The sequence below is a fragment of the Electrophorus electricus genome, unplaced genomic scaffold, assembly GCF_041902795.1.
Source record: "Electrophorus electricus isolate QZ-2024a unplaced genomic scaffold, ASM4190279v1 Scaffold149, whole genome shotgun sequence".
Classification (NCBI taxonomy): Eukaryota; Metazoa; Chordata; class Actinopteri; order Gymnotiformes; family Gymnotidae; genus Electrophorus; species Electrophorus electricus.
In genome coordinates this window covers 1-12,537 of record NW_027658430.1, presented here as the reverse complement: position 1 = coordinate 12,537, position 12,537 = coordinate 1, and the positions used below count along the sequence as shown (strand labels likewise).

Below are 12,537 nucleotides of genomic sequence, written 5' to 3'. Positions count from 1 at the left end.
AAGGCAATTTAAGTGGGTGTGCTAAACCTCTATAGGCTGAATAGGCAGAGATAGGTAAATAAAGTGTTCTTGTGACATTAGAAATACAAATTTCAAAAGGGGCATTTTTGGCATCTTAACTGACATAGTTAAGAATTTTAACATTTAAAATATATATATTAAAAGGAGAATGTTACTTATTTCACTCTGACTGTAAAACAGTGCATATTGTGTTAAATGGGATTTCCATCCCATGTTTTTAAGGCTGCCTTATGTATAAATAAATATGCAAGAATGCAGAGCATGAATAGGTCGGTCTTCCATTCTGTATCACATACCTACCCTTGATAACACCGTGGTAACTGGAAAAAAAAACAACCCTTTTTACTCAGTTGTCACTACTTCCAATAGACTTCACGCTAATCTCATAGAAGTCCACCCCTTTCCATGTCCTCCGGAAACAGCACTTCCGTTGTGTTGTGACAGGATTTGTTCCTGAAGTTGTATGCGTTTTCTAAATTTGCACCGCATTTCTAAAGTGTGTTACCACTTTGATGAATATGCTTTGTGTATTTGCAGCACGATGGGTTTTCCAGGACACCGTAATTTATGCATGTTTAATTCCATCTTTTATTCATGTACTAAGCCCAACTCTATAGGCTAATATTTATAAAACCGAGATAACCATAGAAACGTCTTCATCTGTGCTTGATACTTTCACGGAAAAACGGAACTGCTGCTTGTCAAGCTTGTTTCATCAGGTTTTATATCATCGTCATGACGTGTTTGAATTGATCCCAGGCATATGCAGTCCTCATCAAAATCCATTCAAGTCCTAGGCTGTGAGTAAGGTAGCTAGCTATGTTCTCTCTCTGGTCACAGTTGGCAAATAAATTATGCATATAGATTGTGGGGAAAACACTTTAGCACGTGTCCTCCAAAGAAGTGTCTTAATATGAGTTATCTAGCTAGTTCCAATGTCAACTGTAATCATAACACTGGGTTTCTCTCTGTGCTCAGGTGTCTTATTCGCATGCCAGTAACATGTTAGCGATATTGCAGTAGTGTGAATTTTTATGTTGCCCGTGATGAAAGGTGACAGGAAACAAAAATCCAAACATTTTTTTTGTTCAGGTCTTTTTAACGGTCATAACCGACACATATTTATCTAACAAAAAAATCAGGTTCCTCTAAATGTGTGGAAGAACTACTGTGTATATTTTTGTTTCCAGTGGCCTGAGTACCTAAAATATGTCACCATTTTAGGAAGCAGGAAAGCAGGGCTGCTTACAAACATGACATTAGTAAATTATTTTTGGGATATTTTCATTTATGATTTTCCCCTTTTTGTTGTTTGTTTGCTTTTTTACTTTCATTTTTTGTAGGGACTGTGATATATATTTTGTTATTTGAATGCATAATATAGCTTTGGGGCTCCCACAGACACTTGTGTATATAAACATATTAGGGGAGATTTTTTCATTGATTTGTATATGTTTGTGAAGGAATGCACATAGTTCTCATGTTTGACCCACTTTAAAGATATTTTTTGACTTGTATCAGAAAGGAATACAAGCATTTATTCATATCAACATTTTCCTTGCAGCGTCATTTCAAAGATGATGCAACAGAATAGTTTTGCTTATCTATTCTGTACTTTGTTTATTGACAGGTAATTCCACCCTCAACTTTTTAGGGTGCCTCCCCATAATTGCTCAGCTCTTCTGTGAAATAAAAGCAGGATTGGTTTGTATATCACATTGGTGTAGGTCATTTTCACCTGTTATATGAAGAACATTCTAATGGCTTTGGGGGAGACAAACCAAATTAGTCCTTTATAATTGTAATTATATATTACTTTGATTCATTAGAAGTTTGTGATTATTCCTGTTATTCATCAACTTAGGTACCGTGATTTACTGGGGTAGGTCAAATTAAAAGATAATTGCCTGCTTATATTAGGTAAAGAAAGTTTTTTATGTCATAGTTTTCACTTACTATGATTGGGACAATACATCTTTTACATGAGGATGGATTTTATCAAAGCTTATATGGATCTGTATGCCATGCATAGGACGCTTATGCTTTATTTAGTTCACTAAATACAAGCAGTTCATTTTTGTTTTAAATGTTGATGTTCCACCTGCTCCATCAGACCCTCTGCTTTGACACTATGTCCACCTGATGTACATCAGTAAGCACAGCCTATAACAAGGTATGTCTTAGCCACTTGTAATCTTCTAAGCATTAACTTTCACAACATTTTTATGACAATGTTAGTCTTTATAGTTTCCATAACTAGGTGCTTAACTGAAATCAGCTCCAGTGTTTCATGTTGATGTCTTTCATTTTTCATACATAGTCATGTATATATTTGTGACATGCTACATTTGTTACTGTTTTCACTTGAACAAGGAAAATCATACTCAAAACAGATATATAAGTGGACAGTCAGGGTGAAATAAGTAACATTCTCCTTTTAATGTTATATTTAAAAAAAATATTAAAGGTCTTAAGTATGTCAGTGTTTTAGTTAGTCTTTTGGCCAATGTTTTTTTTAAAAAGAGATAAGAAGATACCAGAACAAAATAGAAAAGCAAATAATAGAGGGAGATGGCATGGGATGGAGGGATGGAGGGATGATAAAAGACAGGGGTAGTAACGGATAATTTATTCTATTCTCTCAGCTATTCTCTTTAACTAATTCTGAAGTCTGCATCTTTATTTTCTATTTGAATGTTAACTTTACGACTAGCTGATTGGGGTTTAGGAACGACACTAGCGTTGATTTTGATTCTCGCCACAGTTCTAGTAATAAGCAGTGTTACAACTCTACATGCAAAGTCACTGAACAGTTGACTGTTAATTCTGTAGTAAGCATAATGCAAAAAATACAACAACATATTTTGTTGTGATTGAAAAAATTACGTCCTAAATACATGCGTTGTAAATACATTGACATTAGTATTTTTAATTAATTTCTAACATTCAGAGACATTCAGAGGTGTTTCTATTAGGCCCAGAGTCAGCTAGGTCTCCACTCTCTAATTACTCAATGAACCTCAATGGTTTCCCAATCACATCTTCTCTAACAGTTAAAGATCTTGGAGTTATGGATCCCAGTCTCTCGTTCGAAGCTCACGTAAATAAATAATGTTTCTAGGACCCCCTTTCTCCACCTTAGAAACATTTCAAAGATTAGGAACATGCTCTCCACACATAATGCAGAAAAGGTAGTCCATGCATTTGATACTTCAATATTGGACTACTGTAATCCCTTACTATCTAGCTGTGCTATTAAGTGCCTAAAGTGCCTAGCGAGTTCAAAATGCAGCAGCCATAGTTCTTAATAGAGCTAGAAAATTTGATCACATCAATCATATCTTAGCTACTTTACTTTGGCTCCCAGTAAAATTTCGTATTGATTATAAACTACTTTTAATAATTCCAAATGTGCATTAGACTTTACAGTAACCTAAGACAACCCTTTTGCATGAAGGGAACTGGTAACTATGCTCACACTCCATAATGTGCAAAAGATATTTAAAGTGTAGGACAGTCGAAGCATTATGTGTGCGTGATGTTATTAACGTGACAGTAAAAGCTTACCATTTTTAAATGGGGGCTGATCGACTTTCCACTTATGCAAGACTTATGTCAAGAGTACATGTCAAAAATTAGAGACGAAATGAGGTGCTAAATGCCGCAATTAGGCATACAGCAGTCAAAGGCAATTTGGAAACACACTTAGAAAACAAAGATCATGATCTTTGATCATGATCAAACTTTCAAAAAGCTTATCAACGTGACGAGAATGTGAGGTTTAGGTTCATCTATAGTGTTACAGTATCAATGTGAAATATGGATATCGAGGTCAGCATCACGTAAGAATGTATATGTCTGAAACATCTTCGTCGCCATAAATGTTGTGTTGTTACATAATTAAGCAGTCCATCCAGTTTCATTTACTTGATTTATTAGCAACCTGTGTCCACTGTCTAACTCAAGTATTTTTATTTTTATTTCCTCCATGTTGTTTATAATAGGCCTACAGTAAGAAATCATTTTAAAGGTGATCGCCATTTCTCCCACTGTACACTGTTGAAGCATACAAGTTTTTATTCAGTGAGAGATATGTCCTTTATGGGTGACATGCTACATTTGTTACTGTTTTCACTTGAACAAGGAAAATCATACTCAAAACAGATATATAAGTGGACAGTCAGGGTGAAATAAGTAACATTCTCCTTTTAATGTTATATTTTTAAAAAATATTAAAGGTCCTAAGTATGTCAGTGTTTTAGTTAGTCTTTTGGCCAATGTTTTTTTTAAAAAGAGATAAGAAGATACCAGAAAAAAATAGAAAAGCAAATAATAGAGGGAGATGGCATGGGATGGAGGGATGGAGGGATGATAAAAGACAGGGGTAGTAACAGATAATTTATTCTATTCTCTCAGCTATTCTCTTTAACTAATTCTGAAGTCTGTATCTTTATTTTCTATTTGAATGTTAACTTTACGACTAGCTGATTGGGGATTTAGGAACGACACTAGCGTTGATTTTGATTCTAGCCACAGTTCTAGTAATAAGCAGTGTTACAACTCTGCATGCAAAGTCACTGAACAGTTGACTGTTAATTCTGTAGTAAGCATAATGCAAAAAATACCTAGCATAAATAAATACGCAAGAATGCAGAGCACGAATAGTCGTTGCTTACAATCACTAGACAATCACTAGCAACTACATTTGCTAATCATTTTCTCTTTAAGGTTGGTATAAATTGAAAACTATTGCAGAGGTGACGTGTGATGTCATAATGCAGCCGCATCAATTATGCAATTATGATGTAGTCAAAGAACAGATTTTTCAAATGAACAATTTCTGTGAACCATTTTTAGTCTACAGATCACAGATAACGGTTACACTTGGATTTTCAAAACTAAATTTATTATGGGTCAGTCCGGTAGTTACGACTGCAATCCAAGACGCAAGGAACCTGTTCTTTCTGACAAGTATGAAAAGGAAAAGCATGGGATATTTGGTAAATATAGGAAAAAGAAGAACGAAAAGACACGAGCCCAGATCCCTGCCAGAATATTCACGCAGCTTGTGCTATTGTTCACTTGCTGTTGTCGGAAGGGTGTTAAGAGAAGGAACACTACCTCAGTGGATGACTTCTTTAAGGGTAAGTTCTGACCACAGCCACCACTTGGATGAACTGTGTGTGTGTGTGTGTGTGTCTGAGAGAGAGAGATCTACGTAGAAGTGTTCTAAGTATCTATACAACGCTAATAAGACATTTTCTGTTACTTTTTAAACAGATACTAGACCAAAGTATTTACTGAAGAATGACTTGCCTACTGAGAGAACTGAATCAGCCATGGTAAGTAAAGTAGAACCAAGACAAATGATTTAAAGCCATACTGAGGCAAGGGACAAAAGCCACAAAAAATGGAAAAATAGCTATGGTGAAGAAGTGATGCTAATTTAATGCTTGTACTTAAGTACACTGAAATGTCTTTGAATATAAATTACAAATGCATTTCAACAAATGTTGGAGAAATTAATTAAAAACACTAATGTCAATTTATTTAGAATATATTTAGGACACATACATTTAGCATATGCAATCTTTGTCAATTACAGGAAAAAAAAAATTGTTGGTGGGTTTTTTGTTTGTTTGTTTTACATTCTCCTTAATATAGAATTAACAGTCGACTGTTCGGTGACTTTGCATGCTGAGTTGTAACACTGATTATTAGTATAATTGTGGCTAGAATCAAAATCAACACTAGCTAAAATGACTGAATGCATTGGAATTTATTATTCCAATAGCACAATTTGAATGGGTCTACGGTACCTTAGTGTGTCAGGTCCTGTTATTTCTGTTGAACATTTGATATTTGGGGGCACATTTTTACATCATTAGGCCTGCAGGCTATGTGATAACGGCTATGCGATAAAAATTGTATTTGTTTCCTTTCCAGTCCAATACAAACTATAAATTCCAAATGCATTAAAATGTAATTAAAGTCATATTTCAATTTAATGTATTTAAATACTGTTCAACAATATTTCTACTTATATCTACAGGTGGAACTGAAGTCTTTCAAAAAGATAGAACCTCCAGATATGAATTTCAAGATGATGCTTCCTGAAAAGACTCCTTTGAATCAGATTTATGATCACAATGACTGGGATGAATGTATTGAGGACCCGGAAGCCATGTTTGCTAGAGTGAGAAAGTCTGCAGTGGAGCAGAGCAATCCTAACACTTGTTTTCCATAAATTCTCACAATGCTATGAACTATACATTTCAAGTAGATGTAATTAAATATTGCTTAACACTGTTTCTCTTCATAGCTGGAACTGAAACTGAATTCTTTCATAAAGATGCAATATGATTTCTGTGAACATGATATGGACCAACTGATTGAGGAGATGGAATCCACAGTTGTTAGAGTGAGAAAGTTTGCAATGCAGCAGAGCAATCCTAACACTTGTTTTCCATGAATACTAACAATGCAATTAAATATGCATTTCAAGTAGATGTAATTAAATATTGCTCAACACGGTTTTTGTGTCTGCAGGTATTAGACGCCGTACTTGCTAGGGAGGATATGGCTGCATAACCTCTGACGACAGCAATAAACAGCATTAAAAATACTCTGACATTTTTCAGTCTAATCTCTGCCTATGTTGTCTGCAACACAGTCAATTAAACCATGGATAGTAATTATATCTTTTTTTTTTTGTCTCACAAACATTCTGAATGTAACATTTCCTAGAGCTTTTAAGATACAATCACCATACTTGGCACCCACACTATTTTTTCCCTTGATGTCCACTTACATCTATGTGGCTTAATAATCACAATTCATTTTTACACAACCAATTTCCAACCTCTATAGATATCGCTCGGAATTCAACAGACACCTGTTGCTACTGCACCTTTAAGACGGATGTAAGATAAATGAGCTCCTTTATGATTGGCTGCCCTGTATTGTGCTTCATTCAAAAGGTACTCAGAGCTGAAATGCCTGAGAAAGGCAATTTAAGTGGGTGTGCTAAACCTCTATAGGCTGACTAGGCAGAGATAGGTCAATAAAGTGTTCTTGTGACATTAGAAATACAAATTTCAATATGGGGGCATTTTTGCAGCTAACTAAAACACTGACCTAGTTAAGAATTTTAACATTTAAAATAAATAAATATATAATATATATTAAAAGGTGAATGTTACTTATTTCACTCTGAATGTAAAACAGTCCATATTGTGTTAAATGGGATTTCCATCCCATGTTTTTAAGGCTGCCTTATGTATAAATAAATAAGCAAGAATGCAGAGCATGAATAGGTCAGTCTTCCATTCTGTATCACATACCTACCTTTGATAACACCGTGGTAACTGGAAAAAAAACAACCCTTTTTATTCAGTTGTCACTACTTCCAATAGACTTCACGCTAATCTCATAGAAGTCCACCCCTTTCCGTGTCCTCCGGAAACAGCAATTCCGTTGTGTTGTGACAGGATTTGTTCCTGAAGTTGTATGCGTTTTCTAAATTTGCACCGCATTTCTAAAGTGTGTTACCACTTTGATGAATATGCTTTGTGTATTTGCAGCACGATGGGTTTTCCAGGACACCGTAATTTATGCATGTTTAATTCCATCTTTTATTCACGTACTAAGCCCAACTCTATAGGCTAATATTTATAAAACCGAGATAACCATAGAAACGTCTTCATCTGTGCTTGATACTTTCACGGAAAAACGGAACTGCTGCTTGTCAAGCTTGTTTCATCAGGTTTTATATCATCGTCATGACGTGTTTGAATTGATCCCAGGCATATGCAGTCCTCATCAAAATCCATTCATGTCCTAGGCTGTGAGTAAGCTATGTTCTCTCTCTGGTCACAGTTGGCAAATAAATTGTGCATATAGATTGTGGGGAAAACACTTTAGCACGTGTTCTCCAAAGAAGTGTCTTAATATGAGCTATCTAGCTAGTTCCAATGTCAACTGTAATCATAACACTGGGTTTCTCTCTGTGCTCAGGTGTCTTATTCGCATGCCAGTAACATGTTAGCGATATTGCAGTAGTGTGAATTTTTATGTTGCCCGTGATGAAAGGTGACAGCGAATAAAAATCCAAACATTTTTTTTGTTCAGGTCTTTTTAACGGTCATAACCCACACATATTTATCTAACAAAAAAATCAGGTTCCCTAAACTATCCCACATGTCATACTGAAGGAAAAAAAATCACTTGTTGCTAAGAGATAGTAGAAGCACAGTAATCCGCTACCTGTAAAAATAACTGAACGTTACAACTCTGGCTTTGAATACATTCTTATGGATTCTATTTACAGTGTGGTTATACAATAAAATAAGTTGTACATTAAAATAATTGTAATTATTTACAGGTGCACACGTTTGCCAGAGCGCAAGACTAATTGCGTCTTAAAGTAACAATGCTTATAGATGTATGTCTAGAGAAATTAGGGCGCAAATGTAAATTTGTAGCCAGTTATCTATGATAAAACGTAACCTGTCATATTTGGAACATTTCTCCTTACCACAGGGCGAGACAGTGAGGATTTTAGGAAAAAACATTACGCTACCTGAATTTACCAAACTATACTGCGGAAGTTAAAGAATCTTAACGTTTGAAACGCTTACACACACACACACGTAAATAATATTTATTTTCAAGAGGGTGACAACGTATGAGAACTGAGAACTTGCATCAGTAATGACGAAATAATACATATTCATAACATCTAAGAGTCAAAACTCCGTTTTAAAACAAAACAATGAGGTGCGCTGTATCGCGAATATCAGTTAAAGGACCTGTAAAAACCATATTTGATATTTTACTTAATTCTCTAATCGAGTAGATCACAGATTCGAACAGGATGGGCTGTGTTTGCTCGTGTATGAAGGTATGTATGTTTTTTCCTACACTTTGGGAACGATTTTAAATACGATAATCTGAAAAGGATTAAGATTTATTGTGCATGTCACGGAACGCTTCCACTGGTCACGTGGTATGGCCCGCCGCGTGCACTGGGAGTTCTTCGTTGACTGTCTCGTGTGTAACCTTGCCTATGTTGTTCAGCACACACCTGCATCGGTTTACTCGTCATGTTTGTATGTATTTAAACCCTTGTTAGTGTGTGCCTTATTGTCAGTCGTTGATCATGTTCACGGTCACAGTTTGTGTTATACGTGAGTGCCGGTGTCTGTATCGTATGTTAATAATCGTTAATAAACGTCTCCGTGGAGCGAGTCTGTACGTCCTGTTCCTTGACCAGCGGCACTCGGGCCGTTACAGTGCGTAACTAATTAGCATTTTCCTGTAAAAAAAATAGCGCAAATGCAGATGATTAAAAAGTTTTGTTTTGTTTTTTTTAAATCAAAATGAGATTATTGTAAGAATACCGAGATATCGCTAAGTCGCGATAATACTGCATATACAAATCAATACGTTTCTACAATGCTTTTCTACAGAAAAAGAAGAAGGAGAAAACGAATAGAAGTTGGTGGAGACACATAATCTCATCCTCCAAAGTGTCTGACTCCTGCGTGGCATTAGACGGTCACGCCGCGAATGTGACCACCTCCACTTCTTGCCCCTCTTCCTCTGAGGGGTCCCTGATCTTCAGTACTGCTTCTTCCTTTTCACCTGTGGACATATCCCACAATGCCTCTTCTACCCAGTCGTGCCTTCCTGGTCAAGCCTCCTCCTCCTCCTCATATGAGTCGCTCAGGACTACAGCAGTGATTGTTCCTGGTTAGAGCTCAGCAGATTTGATCATGTTGTTCAAATGCATAGTCTGTTTTTGGTTAAGGACATTTACTCCAAGTTTCTGTTCTCTATACAGAGGCTGCAGATAAAGATGTGGACTCCGTGTGCATTGAGAGGTGGGTACATTATCAAAATTCATCTTCGTGGCAGAGAAAAGTGTGGCATGGTGGTTACCCAATGGCACTGCCATTGTAACTTCCTTATGGCATAAAACGAGAAAAAACATCATTGTATTTTTCATTCTTCACACCTTTATCTGTCTAAGGGTTGTTATGTGAACATTTTGTGCATAACTGGCCACTCTGTATTCATCTCTCCCTTCTTTTCTGTCTCTCAGGTTTCCGGCTGTTCTGATGCAGGCAGACACTCGTGTTCAGCCGCGGAATTTATTGCGACAGCTGCTGCACGTCCTCAGGAGTAAAAGGATGCGTCAGATTGGTCAGGGTGAGGGCCAAGGCCACACCCCCATCCATTCCGCTGTCGAACACCTCAACATTCGGCAGCTCGGGTAAAGACGAGAATACACACCGCGTTTTACTACACAGCCTATTAAGAGTAGATGATTTTACAGTTTACACAGGTGAAGCTCAGTCTTTTTCTCCTATACAAATACAAACATATTGTAATTAAATGAACAGTAAGTCATTTAGCAGTTCTTCTTCACATTATGAAACAGCCATTATACTGACATGTAGTGGCCTGGATGTTTCAGAGCTTCTGCACTAAATCTATTTTTAACATGGATGACCTGTTAGGTTTCCCAACATTGGGAACAGCTGCTATATGAACGCCACTCTGCAGTGCCTACTGAGTATCTCCTGCTTCTGGAGACCCATCAGAGCTCAGTCATCCTGCTTGACGGATCCTTCTAGTTGCCAGATGCTCAGGTACCCGTTCAGAACCAGAGGCTTCACATGGGTCTAAATGAACTGTTTAATCATGAGTGCTTAAGGAGGTGCTGTGATGCTCAGAGATATAAACCACTTGGTCTCCCTGTTGCTGTGTGTAGATGTTTTTCAGATCTGCAGCAGGCCCAACTCACCACTCGCAGCACAAAGCAGAAGGTGCAGCTCCTGGGAGCCCTGCTTGAGTGTGTTTCAGCCCGCTGCCCTGCATTCGAAGAGGACTATGAACAGGTCCAGCTAAATGGCCCCCTCAGCCATTCAGAACACATCAGAACCTCACGCAGTACCCTGCAGGAACTGCACACGGCCACCTTTGTTTTCTCACCGTGCTGCTGTTGAAGTCCAGGAGCAAATCCTCCTCTGATGTTCTCCTGTGCTGTCCTCCACAGGATGCTCATGAGTTCCTGATGCTCTGCTTACTGCAGCTGAAAGAGGAGGGAGAGAGACTCAGGGCCTCTTTCTTCTCTTACATCTGCCCTGTGGCAAACTTTGAGTTTCATATCAAGTCTGTGCTCACATGTACCAGGTAATTAGGTATCACTGTTGCATATCTCCTTTGTGTTAATGGACTGGTCTTAACCAGTCTTAACATGTTTGTTTAAAGTACATTTTCTCACCGAGAGTAGGCGCTTTCTCCGGACATCTCTGTTTAAAGTGTTCATGAAAGTTTCATAACATACATAACTTAAATATGAACATTTAAAATGCTCACAAGTTCAGCTTGTATTCATCACATAGCTTTCAAATCTCAGAGTGTGTGTGAGTTTGGGAAAACATAACAGACATGGACTGAGCATTCGAAATGTTTTCTGCTCTGATGCTTCACATTAGATAAGATGTTATCTACTTGTAAAACTGAGCAAATTAGCATGTGATAACTCACACACTGTATAAGGGATGCAGGAGATTATTTCTGTGCAAATGTTGTAACATTTCTGTTCTCCATTTTGTGAAAGCTGTGGAAAGCAGAGCTGCAGAGTGGATGTCTACAACCACCTCTCTGTAAATCTGAGCCCTGCTACGACCGACAGCCTACACACTTACTTTAAGGTTGGTCACCTCACACACCCTCTTTGGATAAGGCTTCATTACTGTGTTGTAAAGGAGAGAATACAGTTATGACATGCTACCATTTTGATTTTATCACTCTCAATGAAAGGGTCTCTTTCTTTTTTCAGCCAACACTACTGGAGCGTTTTTGTGAGTGTGAAGCAGGCTGCGAGGCAACTGAAGAGGTGGAGTTTTTCACACTGCCACGGTGAGTCTCGTCTGACGTAGATGACCTTAAAGAATGAGTTTTAAACCAGTCCAACACACACACCCTCCTCCACTCACACACACTTCCAGTCCTTAAGTCACTTTTCCTCTTGGAACAGTATTTTCGTCCTCCACCTTAAGCGGTTTGACATGCTGGGCCAAAAGCTCTCAGACGTGATGGACGTCCCGTCCGAGCTGGATCTCTCTGCCCTTCCTGGGGTGGCTTCTCTCAGGCAGCAGTCGAGGTGAGCTCGTACCATCAACCCGTGCCCACATACTTCTCTGTCCACCCATTCCCATTTAGCTACAAAATGCCGACTGAATGGCTTTGTGGTTTGTCCTCAGTGGAGCAGCGGGAACCCAGGACAAACCGCAAGAAATGCAAAATGATAAACTGGGGGAAAACTCCAGTCCCCAGCCAGGTAGAGTTGTGCCATTTTCTTACAGTGGAGTGATAATACGGCTGTGTATAAGTATCTGCCATAATGACTAAGTTCTTTTAACCCATCAGTAGTAAATGAGAGAGGAGAAGGACAGGGAGCTAGAGGACAGCAAGTAAGCCTACCGGTGAGGAGAGAGAGAGACC

The 12,537-nt window shown here is 38.0% G+C and overlaps 1 long non-coding RNA gene across 2 annotated transcripts; it reads left to right on the top strand.

Moving 5' to 3' along the window:
• Nucleotides 1-9,069: 9,069 nt before the first annotated feature.
• LOC145654727 (uncharacterized) lies at nucleotides 9,070-9,907 on the top strand. Of its 2 annotated transcripts, none has more exons than XR_014120927.1 (3): nucleotides 9,070-9,131; nucleotides 9,492-9,774; nucleotides 9,866-9,907. It is a non-coding gene; the product is annotated as an uncharacterized LOC145654727 (long non-coding RNA). The 2 variants fall into 2 exon arrangements; XR_014120926.1 differs by having other exon boundaries at nucleotides 9,081-9,314.
• Nucleotides 9,908-12,537: the final 2,630 nt, after the last annotated feature.